Here is a 17,330-nt window from a genome sequence, read left to right on the forward strand (position 1 = left end):
GAGAGTCCCCCAATCTCCATACTCTTGAGGGGCAGTTTGCCGTGGGGCTCCTGTCCCCAAACCCACCTCTCCCCAAAGTTAAGGTCTATAAAAGGCTATAACCAAACAAACCCAAACCAGAGCCCTAGCCACCAGGCCCTGGAAATCGTGATCTAGGTGTCGCAAGTTCTTTTCACAACGTAAGACAATTGGGTCAAAACGACTCGGTCTGCACCGCCTGGAAACAAATAAATATGAATATAACAACCCAGGAAATTGGGAGACCGACCCTCTAGGCTCCCTCCCTCCCCGAAGGGTGAGAAGCTGGGCGACTCAGAAGTACATAACAAAGAAAGCAGCGCCAGAAGCCGGGGGCGGAGTGGGCGGAGGGGCCGATGGAAAAGGTGTAGGTAGGACCTGCGTTCGGAGGGGGTCCGCTTACACCTCCTGGGCCGCAGCTACCGCTCTGTCTCTTTTCTCAGGATCTAAGATGCTCCCGAGACCGGTAGAGATGCAGTTTTGTACTAAGAAATTGACATCAAGATCCTCCTGTTCAGCCAGACCCAGGTATCTAAACACTTGTGCTTAGAACTGTGGCTCCAGATCTCCCGGTCCTCACCAAGCCTCTCAAGGTCCCACCTACTGCCCCCTCACTGCCCCGTACACACACTGGCACACCACTGACCAAACCTCCCAGGTTGGGCTTCCCAGTTTAATTCATCCCTTTCCTCTAACCAAGTCAAAAGGCGGGTGCGCATCTCCTGGGCTGTCGGCCCAGGCGGGGCACTCCCCCACTCTCCCTGCTGGATCACTAACAGGAGCTGAGAGCCCTCGGGGCACACTCCACACCCCGGCGCCACCGCCCCAGCCCTGGCGCCTCCACCCCTACCCGTGGCCAGGGTGCAGCGCCCACCCGTGCCACGGCCAGCGAAGAGCCACTCCCTGCGCGGCTCCCAGGGCCGGGCCGGCTGGTGCCCATGCTCACCTCTCTCCCTTCTCCGGACTCCCACGAGCTCCCACCTCCCCTCCAACCCCCCAAGGGGCTCCCTGCGTCCAGGCTCCCTTCTTTCTTCGCTTCTTTCATTTATTCTCTTATCTCCATTTCCCTCAGACACTCGCGCACTCCGGCTCTAGCCTCTTACCCCTCTTCGCCTTCTCCCCTCCTCCATGGGCTTCTCTCCTCTCTCCAATGTCCCCTCTCCGTCCCCTCATCCCCACTTGCCTTTCCTTCTCTGCGTTTCTGCACTTCCCTGCCTTCTCTCCAGCGCGCCCCAGGCTTTCCAGTCCCACGGCGCTGGACGCCTCCCTTGGAACTTCGGACTCAAGGGTCCAACCACCCCCGCACAGCTCTTGCCTTCCTCCTCTGTTGAAGGAGACTCTCTGGGGACTCCCAGGCCCGCAGCCCCCCACCCAGGGAACCGTGCTGGCCGGGCCCAGGCAGCCCAGCTGTCAGGGACAGCGGGTCTATTTTAGGTGCAGCACCCAATGTCCCCGCCCTGAGGACAAGGGCCCACAACTTGGGTAGCACTTTCTTATCCAGATCCCAAGCTGACTCTAGCTAGTCTGGTGGCGCAGCCAGGGCTGTGGAAGGCGGTCCCGGGACACCTAACTGGAAATCCAAGTGCCTAGGGAATCTGGGACCGGGGGCAGGGGTAGCTGAGTAGCGCTCCCGGGAATGGGCTACCTTGGCACAGCCACCTCTCTTGCAAAGGAAGTCACACGCCAGTCAGTCCCCTTAACTCCGTATGTCCTGGTTTCCTTAATTTCTAGTCAACCCCGTCATTAGCCTGCAATAACCCACCCAAAGCGCGATCCCTTGTGAAATCACAAGAAGAATTAGGGTCAATCAACAAATAAATTACAAAAAGCTGCAATGCCTAACCTAAGCCCCAGACTGTTGAGAGATCAGACTGCACACGTGTGCGTGTCCCTGTGCGCACACGCACACACGCGTGCACAAACTCCAGTCCCGGCTGGGATCCAGCCACAAGTTTGCACACTGACAAGTCTCTAAGCCTAGCAGAAAATAGAAAAGTTTCACTCACCTGTGCCGCCTTCTACCTTTGCGACTGGGATCCACGGAAAGTATCGGAAAAGGGTGGATTGAGAGACCCTCCTTTCTTTTCTTTTCGCCTTTCCGAAGAGTGGAAATTTCCATCATGTGATAGGGGGCAGCATCCTCAGTGTCGCGTTTCCTGCGGACCCTCCCTTTCAGCCCAGCCACCAATCGTTGGGCGGCAACCCGAGATGTAAACAAAAGCATCCTCCCAGGTGGGCTGAGTTGTCCAGCTGTCCCGCCAGAGCGAAGCCTGGGAGCCGCCAGCCTCTGATCCCTCTTTTCTGGGTCCCTGACAACAGAGAGGATCTTGGTGTGAGTTGGGGTTTTCGTTGTTGTTTGGTTGGTTATCGGTTCTATAATTAAGTCTCTTCATGTCAATGTGGCCTTTGTTGAATCTGCCCTATACTCAGGAATAGGTGTTGATCTTCACTTCGAAGTCAGTAAAAAAGTCTTTCTGGTAGGTGATTCCAAACTGCCTCCAGGTTTAGGGTTATCAAACACGAACTTGACGTAAAGGAGGAAAAAAATTGAGGAAGGGGTACAAATGAAAAACACGGTTAAAGTCACTTTATGATCAGTGAAGTTGGGGATTACTTGGTAGCATTTAACCATGAGTGGGGATCTTTGGTAATTTTTTTTTTCTGACACTTCAATTTAAACATAATTCCCAGTACATATGGAGAAAGAATTAGGATACAATAAAAAGCACTGTAATTTTTTTTCTGTTTATTAAAAGCTTCAACCTACCACTTTAAGGAAAACTGTTTACATTAAAACTATTTTCTGATTTAAGCAAAATTCTTGTTTCAAAAAGGCCTGTGTAACAAATATGTTCACAACTCTCTGTTTATTTTAATACTCATTTGTCATTCTTTGGGGAAAAAATATTCTCCAATGGAGAACTGATGCCACAGTTCAGGAAACTCACTAGGCAACAGAAATTGCTTTCTGAACTCTGGCTTGTCCAGTATCACTGTATTCAGAAGGGTAAGTCTCACTGTTTGATCATTCCATGAAAGCCTAGAACCATCTTCTCTTACTTAGAGTTCCCATTGACTAAAACACCAGCATCACCTTAGCACAACAAAAAATAGAACAATAAGAATTACCCAGTTAATGTATAATGATCAAGAACACTCAAGAAACAACATTAATATACACATATGCATATGTACATATATACACATCAAACTGTACTAAATCCTCCAACAATGCAAATTCAATGGAAGGATGATGCAATAAATACCTTCACTGGGGTTTCCATTTTGGAGCCTAAATATAAATAAAAATCAGTATTTAAATAGTATTTAATAAAGTACTTTATTAAATACTTTATTAAATAGTATTTAAAATTCCTTTGGGGGCATCTGGGTGGCTCAGTCAGTTGAGTGGCTGGCCCTTGGTTTCAGCTCAGGTCCTGGGATGCGTCCCACATAGGGCTCCAGGCTCAACAGGGAGTCTCCTTGAAGATTCTCTCTCCCCCCCTCCCTCTGCTTATACACCTGTGCTCTCACACTCTCTCTCTATAAAATACATAAATCCTTAAAAACATAAAAAATTAAAAAATACCTGTTTTATGAAAGCAGATTACTCCCTCCTGACCAATTACAGTACACCTCCATAGTGTGTCATAACAAGAAGTTTCCATTCCGAGAAATTAGAATACGTCTGAATGATTTTCAAGTCCCTTTAAACTTGCTGAAAATAGATTATTTTTGTGCTCACACTTCCCATTGATTCTTATTTAATGAACATAAATGCATTTTACAAAGCTACTGAAGTGTCAAAATTAGTAGGATTGAGAAACGATTAGTGAGAGATCAAGACAGATGTGTATTTCTCTCCGCCTAACCTAACATTTATTAAAGACAAAACTCAGGTTTCTAAAATGAAAAGCTATTCCAGAAAAAAACAAATGAAGATGACGTCATGCAATTCAAGACAGATACTAGTTAACTGTGCAAATGCTCAACTCTTTAATGAACTGTTCAATCAATTCTTGGCATCTATATCCTAGTACAGAAATGATTAAAAAACAGTGTTTCATTGCCTAATTTGCTGGAGCCCAGTGGGTTAGTCATCTATATAAACTGTTGCTATCAGGTGTGTGTTGAGGTAAAATGAGATGCATTCATCTGTGAATCAGTGAAGTGGCGGACAAAGTTCAAGTGTATCATCTTTTGCAGCTACTGTCCATTAGAGTTAAAGAAGAGCTCAAAGCCACGTCTGCATGGTATGAGGCAACTGACAGCCCTTTATCTTCCCTGCTACAACCTAAACCTGAGCTGCTGACAGCTCTGTTGAATCTACCCAATCTTCAAAGATCTGCTTAAACCAGTCTTTGAAATGATGAGAAGAAGCCCTAACCAGCAACATGAATACATCTGCAGGACCACAGTGTAAAACACATTTGATTTATCATCAGATCATTCACTGGCTCCGGAGGTGTTAGCTTAAGTTCGAATCTCAGAGCTACCACTCTCGAGCTATATGACCTTGGCCCAATCACTAAGTTCTTTGTGACTCATTTTCTCTTTCTGAAAAATGGAGCGCATTTCTTGATATATTGTTTTCCTGACTGAAGTTATTTTCAGATGGTACTAAAAACTCACCTAGTGATGGAGGAAAATGAAATGTTTGCAATTGAGAAAAAAGTTTACAGAGCAGATAGCATTTACTACCATCTTGAAAAAGCTGGCTTGATCGAAGCTGTCTGCTCTAAAATTGTATTAACACATTAGCACATATATTAACACAAAATTATATGAGCACATCAAAGCTCTCTGTTCTAAAAGCACATTAACCTAGGAATGGTTACTAGTTTTGTCATGAATACTTTTCTTTTTAAGAAAAGTCTATATGGAAAAATATTCCCCCCAAATAGTCTTTTGGACCAAAGCTAATACTTGAAAACAGAGTTCTGTGTTCCAGGAAGTTTGGAAAACATTGTGTCGAAAGTTATTATGGGATTCCTCAGAAGTTTTAATCAATCTCCCTAAGGAGCATGAAGTATTTCTCCATGACTGTGAGCCCTTTTTGGAGGAACATCTCCCAGGGCCGATGATCCAGAGTATACCCATTACCAGATTTTAGCATAAATGAATGCCTGATGAAGGAACTAGAATAGAATTATTATTTAAGGCCACATGACAGTGCTATCAAATTCCTTGGTTTACGGAATATTGTTGAGAAGTTTGATGGCAGTGATTTTAGTAGACTTTGTATAAATATTTTTCTTTGATAGTAGACTTTTAACAAGGATTATTTTTCCAACTAGTAATTATTAAAATTGGTTAACATGGCTTTAGACTATAAAACACCTGAATATGTATTATGGCACCGGATACTAAAATAAGCTAGCCGTAATATTATTATACTCCCTATTCAATGAGAAAGGAAACTAAGGTTCAGGGAGGTTAGGTGATTTGTCCAAAGACACAGAACTAATAATTGGCAGACTGGAGCATGAACCATTGGCTTCAAGTTCAGTATCTCCCATAGCTTACCTTCCTTTTCCTGTGAGCATTTTCTCTTTTAATACTGATAACTGTTTTCCTGCCTATAATGTAGCCAACACTGAATAGCCTGATTAGCCATAAAATTATGATTTTTAAAGTAATTACTATAAAAGCAATTATCTATCATAATTGCATGAATTCTAATGTCAGTATAATGACTTTATTTTCTATGAATTTGAACTTGATTTATGTGAGAAACTGAGTAATACCAGGAATTGTATTTATGGTTGAATTTTAGTGTTATGTTCTCTAAATGGGCTACAATTTCTTACTGGTACTAGGAAAAAGATAGCTGAATAGATCACTCACCATCTCAGTTTCACACATGATGAAACAACTAGCAACCGGTTCTCAAAACAAAATATCAGAGTAGATCTAGGCTCTCAGGAGACTCAAGTCTCATGTCCAATATTGGGATGCCAGGGGCCAAGCTCTGGGGTCCCCTCTAGGGGTTGAAAAGGGAGAGCAGAGCCCACATGTCGCACACAGATAGCTCAGAGAGGAAAATGTGCCCTGTGTGGTCAGCATTCAACACCAGCCCAAAGGACGTTAGCTCCCATCTCTCTGGTCTGGAAATGGCATTACATGCAGTCACCTGAACAGTCATAGTCACCAAACACAACACCTTCCTTTTCCAACTTGACACTCGTGGCACGAATCAACTATAGCCATCTATACAACCCATCTTCTAAACTGCTCACTTCCCCCTGGCTCCCCAGTACCATGGTCTTCCATGCCTTCATGCCTTTGAGTGTGTTCTGCCCATTTTCTGGAAGCCCTTGCCACTGACCCTGCCCGTCAACTTCACTTTTGCTCATCTTTCTAGTCCCAGCTCACATACCACCACTTCAGTGAATGAAACCCTTCCCGACTCCAGTTATCTTTTTTCTTGGTAGGCTGGGGACGTGGGGTGGAGGTGGGGAGTTCAATGAAGGCTGGAAAAAGAGAACCAGCATGTTTTGGACACAGAATTTAGTACTTAACAAGCACCCTGGGAGATGGATGTTTTTACCCTCACTTTTCAGATGAGAAAACAGGGACTGAGTTATGTGGCTTGCAAGAGGTGGGATTTGAATTGGGACTCAGGTAGACGGGATTCCAAAGCTCTCCTCATTCCGTCCCATGATTACTCTGGGCTCCAGAAATAGATCATAATACATTGTTTGGCCCCCATTAGACTCTGGGTCCTTCAACAGCCAGTCTCTGTTATTCTGATCTGTGTTCCCAGCATTTGCCATAGCATCTGACACTAGGAACTCAGTACCCATAGCCAATGATTGAGTGAGTGAATGAAGAATGCTCTATGATTTGTGTACTGTAACAAACACTTTCTATTCCCGAGTTATTAAATGAAATTACCTGTGATTTATCCCTAAGGATAATCTGTATCTTTTCTCTATTTATTTTTTCGTAAGTCACGAGGCACCACGATTAGGTGTCCAGCTCTAGTTTTGGTGCCCAGAGAGACAGTGATGAAATCTGCCAGGCCACCAGCTACTCTGACGTGCTTTGCACAACTGGTGTTTGAACAGGGACTGACATTGATTTGACATCGCCGGGTAACACAATAGCATGACAGCTTTCGGAAAATGATATCAAGGTAGTCTAAAAGCAAATTTTACCCCGTGTGACATTCCTCCGAGAGTTAAAAACTAATTCACGTCAGTCTTAACTTCCTATTTTCTTTATCAGGAAAAATCAAATGAAAAGACTTATCAGCCCAAACCAGACATGTTTAAGGAGAATTACCACATTGAATACATCTATAGGTACAAATATATGTACAAAAATTTATGTACGAACTCCAAATGTATAGGAGACAGAAATGAGAAGTGGAACAGTTGGTTTCGGATTTCTAGAACCAGATGCCCTACATTTGAATTCCAGCTCTGACACTTACCAGCTAATAACTACTTAGTAGTTACACAATAATTAGGCAAATGATCAGCCTCTCTATCCTTCAGTTTCCTCATCTGTTATTTGGGGATAATAGTTGTACTTATTCACAGAGTTGGGGTTTTTGTTTTCGATTGATTGATTGATTGATTGATTTGTCAGAGAGAGACACAGTAAGAGTGGGAACATGAACAGAGGGAGTGGGAGAGGATGAAGCAGGCTCCCTGCTGAGCAGGGAGCCTGATGCAGGGCTAGATCCCAGGACTCTGGGATCATGACCTGAGCTGAAGGCAGACACTTAATGACTGAGCCACCTAGGCGCCCCTCACAGAGTTGTTTTAAAACTTTAATTAAGTCACTTGTACCACACACCCTTTTCAAATAGAAAATGTTGGGATGCCTGGGTGGCTCAGTTGTGTAAGTGGCTGCCTCTGGCTCAGATCATGATCCCAGTGTCTTGGGACTGAGTCCCACATCGGGCTCCTTGCCCAGTGGGGAGCCTGCTTCTCTCTCTGCCTGCTGCTCCCCCTGCTTGTGTTCTCTCTCTGACCAATAAATAAATCTTTAAAACACACACACACACACACACACACACACACACAATGGAAAATGCTGATAATAGTCACATCATTTGTTGGTGAAAAATTCTTATAATCACCCCAGAACTTTATTCAGGTCCCCTGGGCCTGTTTCCTCATCCTTAGTACAAGAGGCAGACTGTTTGACCCTTGCATCCTGTGTGATCTACACTCTACAAATGAATAGCTTCTGGGTGTTCTTTTATTCCCTTGCCATCACCACAAAACCCCAGTTTCCTATTTGCCTTCTGAAGAGATAGAGGACAGGAAACAATTATTAATCTACTTCTTAATTTTCAGAAGACTCAATCTAAAATAGAACAAAACAAAACTTGCTAAGTTCCATGAAAGCATTTAACTTCAAGTCTTCAAATGTAGGAGAGATGGTGTGAAAGAGGACAGAAATATGTGCTTACTTCTGCGTTGGGCTCTAGCCTCCGGCCGCCCCAAATGTAGAGCATTGCTTCATTCTTTCTCCTTGTTTGCATGGTTCCTCTTGAGACTGTGAGTTCTGTTGCTGTTTTGTCCAGACATATTTGCTGAATAAATAAAAGAATGGATGGGTACATCAACGATGTCTCTCTGTTTTTCAAGAAGTTGAAAAGTTAAGTAATAAAAAATGGACTTTTTACCAAACAAAAACATTTCAGATTAAAATACTACTGTGAAGATGACTTTGGCACTTATTGGTCTTAAAATTATAACCTGGTGTTACTGGGGGGCTATCTTACTTCATTCTGGAAGGGGAGATATTCCTAACCTATATGGGACCTTGGAGAAGTTTCTAACTGAGATCATCTTCTGTGTCATGCCAGCCACTGACCAGGGTGGAGTCTGCCTTCTGTTCTTCCCAGAGTGGAAGCAATCTTCCAGCCCCTTCTTTGATGAGGGTCTCAGCAAAGTAGGAGGTCTGGGCCCTTCTCTTCTGTAGCATTCCTACCCGGTCAGCCCTCAACTGCCCACAAACACAAGAATATGTAGATGTGTTAAATTCTGAAGAGTGAGGCACATCTCAGATGGGTATTCCAAAGTGAGACTTTGAATGTAGATGTAGATGTGTTAAATTCTGAAGAGTGAGGCACATCTCAGATGGGTATTCCAAAGTGAGAGTTTGAAGGTTGAAAATGGGACTAATTTGAGTGTACAAAGGATGGCTCTGACAGAAAGCCTCTTGAACACTGCCTTCACTTGAGACATTCCTCCCCTCTGGACTCTGCTTACCCACAGGTAGCCTCTCCATTCAAATGTGGTGACCCCATCTCCTCCCTCAGAGGACTATGAGCAAAACAGACATGATCCCTGTCCTTGTGGAGTTTATAATGTGGCAAGAGAAAATATTTTCATCAAAGTGTGACACAAATAAATAGAAAATGACAAAGACTGTAGTGAAGGAAGGATCCACTGGGCCCGGGAAAGACTTCCTTGAGACCATGACTCAAGGATCAGTGTGAGGAGAGTTTTGTTTCTTAAGATAGTCTTGACTTTGGCATATTCATATGCCCATGGGCAGCCCATGCCAGCATTTGAGCTGTTGCTCCTGAGATAGGAGAGGCGCAGATCCATTTCAGGTCGCAAGAAGGACTCCTCTCCAGAGACAGACAAGCTCCTATGCCCAAATGAGGTAAATGTGGGATTCTGATTCTAGTTCTGTCTTCCTGCCAGTAAGAGCCATGAGCTGACTGGTCTGTTACTAGGTCCCCCGTGAATCAGCACATCTCGCAGAACATGCTTTACCCACCTAGAGATAACCAGAGTTACTTATTCTTTTGCTCGATTCTTTAAGAATCATAGAGCTTCTCATCCCACCTGAATACTGTGCTTTCATTTTCTGTACTGCTTTAGACCAACCACATTGCAATGGGTGTCATTGCGTGTTAGTTGTCAAGGCTGCTCCCTTTGCTGTCCGGAAGGAATGATCCAGCCTGATGGAATCTTTTTCATTCTGGATCCTCTGGTGATGATTGAGGTGGGAGAGGGAGGCATCTGTTAGTTCAACTTGCCATCGAGAGCTCAAAAGCAAAAAAAAAAAAAAAAAGTTCTGGTTCTTTTAAAAAGCCTGACTGTAAACTGAAGGGCTATCTGAGTGAGTCAGTAAGGAATTAGCCCCAAACACGGGACATGGGGTACCTCCATTTAGAGAAAGCTATAGTCCACGAACCAGAGGTTCCTTTAAACCTTGCACAAACAAAAATGGTAAAGTCAGTTTGGAAGTGAGATTTACAGTCAGTCCCTGCATTTTTTCTTAAACTTATGTTGACATATTGCAGCATGTAGTACGTTAGGAAAGACATGTTGCAATATTCTGCAATATTTAATGTGTAAAGGACAAAGTCACACCTCAATCCCATGTTCTGAGTTTTGTGGGGGTTTTTTGTTTGTTTGTTTTATTTTGTTTTGTCTTTTACTCCATAATCTCCACCACCTGTTTAATCCATCCTCCCGCCTACCTCCACTCTGGTAACGATCAGTTTATTCTCTATAATTAAGAGTCTGTTTCTTGATTTGTCTTTCTTTCTCTTATTTTTTCCCTTTGCTTATTTGTTTTGTTTCTTTAATTCCATATATTAGTGAAATCATAGGGTATTTTCTTTCTCTGACTTATTTTGCTTAGCATTGTACTCTCTAGCTCTATCCATATTATTGCAAATGGCAAGATTTCATTCTTTTTTTATGGATGATTAATATTCCATTACACACATATGCACAAACACACACACACCACTTCTTCAGCCATTCATCAACCGATGGCCACCTGGACTGCTTCCATATCTTGGCTGTTGTAAACAATGTTGTGATAAACAGAGGAGTACACGTATCTCTTTGAACAAATGTTCTTGTATTCATTGGGTAAATACCCAGTGTGTTGGGTCATAGGGTAGCTCTATTTTCAATTTTTTGAGGAACCTCCATACTGTTTTCTGGAGTAGCTGCATCAGTTTACATTCCCACCAACAGTGTAAGGTAAGAGGGTCTCCCTTTCTCCGCATCCATGCCATCATTTGTAACTTTATTTATATGAATCCTTTCTCTTCTTTTCTTGATTAACCTGGCTGGAAGTTTATCAATTTTATTGATTTTTTTTTTTCAAAGAACCACCTCCTGGTTTCATTGATCTGCTCTATTGTTTTTTTTACTTTCTGTATCATTTATTTCTGCTCTAGTCTTCATCATTTCTAATCTTCATCATTTATTTCTTTCTGCTGGTTTTACATTTTGTTTTCTGTTCTTTTTCTAGCTCCTATAGGTGCAAGGTTAGGTTGTTCATTTGAGATTTTTCTTGCTTTTTGAGGGAGGCCTATATGGCTGTGAGCCTCCCTCTTAGAACCACTTTTACTGCATCCCAGAGGTTTGAGGCCATTGTGTTTTCATTTTCATTAGTTTCTATGTATATTTTTTATTTCTTCTTTTATTTCCTGGTTGACCCATTCATTGTTTCATAGCTTGTTATTTAACCTCCATGTATTTATGGTCTTTCCAGATTTTCTCTTGTGATTGACTTCTAGATGCATAAGAGTATTGTGTTTTTCAGTGTAACCAATTTTTATGCTAGCAATTTAACTTATAACATAAAAGGAGAATCCTACCAAAGGTGAGTTTGTATGTAAGTCTGTCATCATGATCATGACATTCGGTTTCCAACTATAATTTCCAAACATCCTCATCAAACCAAATCTGCTTATAGGCCTGCTCTTATTTAAGTATCAGCACCTGAATGTGTAAGGCAAGTAGGCCTTTATGTATCCCCTAAACCCAAACCTACGGAGTTGCCTCCTCAGCTTGCTTGCAAAGCAGGCCCTGGAGAGAGCTGTTGGGCAGCCTAAGAGGTATCCTGAAATGGGAGAGGCATCACCCTTTCTGGAACTGGCCTTGGCTCTGAAAATGAATGTTTGGCATCTGTCTAATGTATCTTTCACTTTCTCTTGCCCCATGAAAGGTGGTGTGTGTCCATGGCAGAGGATGGGGGGGGGGCGGAATTGGAAGGGGCAGTGCCCTCCCATTCTCATCCTTCTCCATATCAAAGCCTGCTCAGAGGCAAGGCCTGGTAAACTCCCTGGCTTTGAGGTGTGAGGGTTTAAAGTACTCTCTTCTATGTATTAAGCAACAATTTACTGAACATTTTTATGCTAGATATGTCTAAGATACAAGAGAGACAAATTAGACATTCTCAGTTTTTAAAAATGTGCAATCTAGCGGAGGGGGTCATACATGCAAAAGTAATTATTGTAAATGAGAGTCCTTATCGGTGCTGGGTGGAGACGGGTGCTGAGGAGGTCATCCGGAGGAATACGAAGTAAGCAGCTTCGTGGTTCCGGTTGGGACATGGTAGGACCATATCTCTGTACCTTCCCAAAAGCAGCAAGGTAGTGTTTAATGTTAATTATTTTCTCTGGCACTTGAAGCAGTCTTCTTCCTTAATGATGTTTGCTATTAACAGAATAATAAAACCATCTTTAGGCCAAAGGGCCTAGACCCTCTACATTGAAATTTCAGATACCCAGAAGGAACGTGCTCTGTCCCTATAGTCCCAAATCACTGACAGGTCTGTGCGGAGGTTTACACCAGACTGATGCAGAGCAGAGGGTAAAATAGAAACTCTCAGACTGCATTCTGGAGAAGCTGATTCAATAATGTTGGCCTTCGCCTCTAGAGTTTAACCACCTACCCCAGGTCATTTTCATGTATGGCTAAGTTTGAAAATTTCATGATATCCTGAAATGCCTGAAATTATACCAGGTTGGGGCATGTCTATTTGGAAGTCCAGCTCTCGCCCTTTCCTGGCACCATAGCTCAGTGTCAAACAGTGACTGAGGCCCCAAGCAGATGGGATTCATTGTGTTTCAGTGTCCATATGTGTTACATGGATGCTGCTTGCTCCAGAATCCTGGTCCATGAACTTCAGCAGGATGGGGCTTGGGGCCAGATCAATAGTTTGCAAGCAGTGTCCCTGGATGACTACTTGAATAAGAGTTCTCCAGGGTACTTGTGGAGAATTCCTGAATCCTACCCCAGGCCTGTTGAATCAGAATCTCAGGAATGAGCAGGAATCTGATTTTAACAAGTTTAGTCCATATTAAAGATATTCCTCAAGTGGTTCTTGCTCCTACAGAGAACATCTAGACCAGGTTCACCGACTGAGGAGACAGACGAGGGCTGTGTCGGGAAGATGACAGGTCCAGGTGGCCAAATATAGTACCTACAGGGTCTGGTGACAACTCACCATAGTGGAGAGGAGCGGTGTGTCTGCGCAAGGGAAGTGGCTGAGGAGGAAATTCTAGGGGGTGCTATGGGGAGGGTGGAGGGAGGCTCTGATGTAGGAGATTCAGGAAATACTTTTGTCATGGATTCTCTCAGCAGAAGGACCCTAGTTACAGCACTGGGACACCAGTCCTCCAAGGAGACCGGGATCTGAGGCGGATTCCCAAAGAAGAATTAAGATGGGAGGCAAAATGTAGCAATTTGCTATGAACTCTGGGTACAGCAGTGACTCGAGGTGGAGTCTCTGAATATGAGATTCCTCCAAACTGAGTTGAACGGGCTTCTGCAGGTAGAAGTCAAAAGGCCACCATGAGTAAAGGGAGTAAAGGCTGAGGAAGGGCAGCACTTGACAGCCTGGCATTGCTGGGAAGGCTGAGATGCAGAGGAAGATGACCACAGCATCCTAATAGCTGGAAGAAAGTCATGTCCCTGAACTCTGGGGTGATCATTCTAGAGTACCATCTTTTCATGGTACAAGAAAATGATTATAAGAAAACTGAACCCTGAGTGGTTGTAAAAAACCCCATTTGGGGGCACCTGCGTGGCTTAGTCTGTTGAGCGTCTGCCTCCAGCTTAGGTCATGATCCTAGAGTTCCACGGTTGAGGCCCGCATCGGGCTCCCCCTGCTCAAGCGGGCAGCCTGCTTCTCCCTCTGTCAGTCCCCCTGCTTGTGCTCTTTCTCTCAAATAAATAAATAAAATCTTAAAAAAAGAGAAAACCATCATTTCTAGTTTCACTTGTGAAAAGCAGCTGCTTTATATAACCAATAAAATTGGGCCAGTTTATACAGCCAGTAAATGGGGAAAACTTTTGTCCATTTTAATAACAAAAAGGAATTTAAAAAAGAATGCAAAGGACTGTGCATAACTAAGTACAAAAGTAGACGTTAGTTAAAACAATGCCATTCTGGAGGTGTTTTTTAAAAAAATTATTTTATCAGTAATTAGTGTTATGGGAATTAGAATAAATAACAAATGTTTTAAATGTGTAATTAAGGGGGTGCCTGGGTGGCTCAGTGGGTTAAGCCTCTGCCTTCGGCTCAGGTCATGATCTCAGGTTCCTGGGATCAAGCCCCGCATCGGGCTCTCTGCTCAGCTAGGGGCCTGCTTCCCCCTCTCTCTCTGCCTGCCTCTCTGCCTACCTGTGATCTCTCTCTCTGTCAAATAAATAAATAAAATCTTAAAAATAAATAAATAAATAAATAAATGTGTAATTAACCAAAAGGATAAAGTCATCCATTTTCTCTTTCTACACGTCTATGTATAAAGGCATTAGACAGAACTTTAGCATCCTAAAGTTATGTTTTCTCATTCATAGATTTTTTTTAAATTTTTTATTTCTTTTCAGCGTAACAGTATTCATTGTTTTGCACCACACCCAGTGCTCCATGCAATCCATGCCCTCCCTAATATCCACCACCTGGTTCCCCCAACCTCCCACCCCCCGCCCCTTCAAAACCCTCAGGTTGATGTCAGAGTCCATAGTCTCTCATGGTTCATCTCCCCTTCCAATTTCCCTCAACTCCCTTCTCCTCTCCATCTACCCTTGTCCTCCATGTTATTTGTTATGCTCCACAAATAAGTGAAACCATATGATACTTGACTCTCTCTGCTTGACTTATTTCACTCAGCATAATCGCTTCCAGTCCTGTCCATGTTGCTACAAAAGTTGGGTATTCGTCCTTTCTGATGGAGGCATAATACTCCATAGTGTATATGGACCACATCTTCCTTATCCTTTCGTCCGTTGAAGGGCATCTTGGTTCTTTCCACAGTTTGGCGACCGTGGCCATTGCTGCTATAAACATTGGGGTACAGATGGCCCTTCTTTTCACTACATCTGTATCTTTGGGGTAAATACCCAGTAGTGTAATTGCAGGGTCATAGGGAAGCTCTATTTTTAATTTCTTGAGGAATCTCCACACTGTTCTCCAAAGTGGCTGCACCAACTTGCATTCCCACCAACAGTGTAAGAGGGTTCCCCTTTCTCCACATCCTCTCCAACACACGTTGTTTCCTGTCTTGCTAATTTTGGTCATTCTAACTGGTGTAAGGTGGTATCTCAATGTGGTTTTAATTTGAATCTCCCTGATGGCTACACTCATAGATATTTACTGCCTATTTATCCTAAGATACAATGTTGTCTGTACCAACATATAAGCCTAAATTTAATAGAAGTTAAATAGTACTATATTTATACATTGTATAATATGTAATATAATATATGATATAATATTTGTTACATACTGTGTTATATTATTTACATAATATGTTATATGTACATGTGTGTGCATGTACATACTTATACATATATATTACATATTATATGTTTATGTACACATATATAATATATACATATATATGTAATCTCCTATCAAAGTAACGGAAGGAGCTAGTTCCTCTCCTTTCAAAGTGCCCCAGTTATTTCCAAGTATGTCCAAAGGTGACACCTCACACATTTCCACAGACCAATCCCTGTGGTCTTCCATAGTCAACACCCTGTTCCTCCTTTCCTCCTCTGGCACCCATTCCACCACAGCTGTCCAAGGAGCTACATGGAAAAGCTCATAGTATTTCCTAGCCCACACTCACAGTGTGGTCTCCAGAATTCCTGTGCATCCATTAGTGCCTGGAGGGGCTGGGACAGTGGTAGAAAGAAGGTACTTCTCTGTTCCTTGGGCCATGGGCAGGAAGAAGAACCCATCAGTCCCAGCATCCGCCTCATCCGCTAGCTCAGTCTCTAGCCTTCCAGTGATAAAAGACTTCCCCACATATGGTACTGGCAGGAAATGACTAAAGGGGGTGGGGTGGGGGGGTGCCGGTTTGGTGAGAAGGAGCTGAGAGCCGGCAGCTTCTAGAGTGATAGCTGAACCCACACTTGAGAGAAAATAATTATATCCTGTTTTTAATAAGCTTTCAGACAACTACCAAGGAGTATTGCCTCTCATTCCTATGGTCTTTAGGCAAAAATTGTTTGTAGGCTAGTGTTGTTTTTCCTCTACATGAGATAGGAGAAGGGGGAAGAATATTGGAAGTGCTTATAATGCTAGTATTTTGTTAACTAAGTTTGTCCTTCTGGAAAATCTGTTTTTACTGCCATGGGAAACATACACAGATCCAATATTAAAATTTCATTTGAAGTCCTAGGGAATGCGGCTTTCCACTCCTGCATATTAGTGCCTCACACATAAATACAGTAACTAGTACCCACACTGACAAAGGAATTGGGACACACGTGCGGCTATGATCTGTTTCAAGTTGAGAGAGAAAGGCCTTCACTTTAGGAAGCTGAGGTCCCCCAGGCCCTGTCTGGGAGAGTGAGCTGCCCTCCCTTCCTCTCTGGGACCCCAGTGTTAGAGGCTGGGTCAAGGGTGCCTTGGGGATAAGACTGAGGAGGGAGGATGGGAAGAGCTGTTTCCACTTTACTGGCCTCACGTTGAGTGTCTTTGAGGTCTCCTTGGCTTCCTAGTACCTGAGACCCCTGGAAAAGAGTATGCAAATATAACTCTGTCTGACATTGAAAACAGAGCACTCTTTAGGCTCTCCTGACAAACACACCGGAATCCCATGGTTTGCTGGATTTCCTCCATTTCTCTGTCCTCTTACGAAGCCTCTGACAAGAAATTTAGAGATCATCCCTCTCAATAACATCTCTACCCAAGAGCCTGGGCCCCTTGGGATGAATGATGTCTCAAAAACCCTGAGATAGGGGCACTTGGGGCGGGGGGAATGAGAAGAGGTGTTCTAACCTGATGCCTTAACACTGGTTTCTCAGTGTCACAGACCAGGTGGCTTGTTAACAACAGAGACCTATTTCTGTGATTGACAGTCTGAGATCAAGGTGCCAGTGTGATGGGGTTCTGGGGAGATCTCCCTTCCGGCTGCAGACTGCTAATTTCTTGTGTCATCTCTTATGGCAGAAAGAGGGCTGGTGAGCCCTCTGGGGTCCCTTTTATAATAGCACTCATCCCATTTATGAGATCTCCACTATCATGACCTCATCACCTCCCAAAGGTAATTATCTTCACATTGTGGGTTAGGACTT

General features: G+C 43.4%; 1 protein-coding gene and 1 long non-coding RNA gene across 2 annotated transcripts in view; one reads left to right on the plus strand and one right to left on the minus strand.

Moving 5' to 3' along the window:
• Positions 1-2,142, minus strand: part of SLC38A4 (solute carrier family 38 member 4) — a 64,316-nt gene extending 62,174 nt beyond the window's left edge. Inside the window, exon 1 of the mRNA XM_080810723.1 lies at positions 2,025-2,142. The gene's annotated coding sequence lies outside the window, so the exon portion shown is untranslated. The remainder of the gene's footprint in view (positions 1-2,024) is intronic.
• Positions 2,143-2,257: 115 nt separating this feature from the next.
• LOC308348136 overlaps positions 2,258-17,330 on the plus strand; it is a 49,549-nt gene continuing 34,476 nt past the window's right edge. Inside the window, exon 1 of the long non-coding RNA XR_013967310.1 lies at positions 2,258-2,350. This is a non-coding gene — a long non-coding RNA (uncharacterized lncRNA). The remainder of the gene's footprint in view (positions 2,351-17,330) is intronic.

The sequence above is a fragment of the Martes martes genome (assembly GCF_963455335.1).
Source record: "Martes martes genome assembly, chromosome: 8".
NCBI classification, from domain to species: Eukaryota; Metazoa; Chordata; class Mammalia; order Carnivora; family Mustelidae; genus Martes; species Martes martes.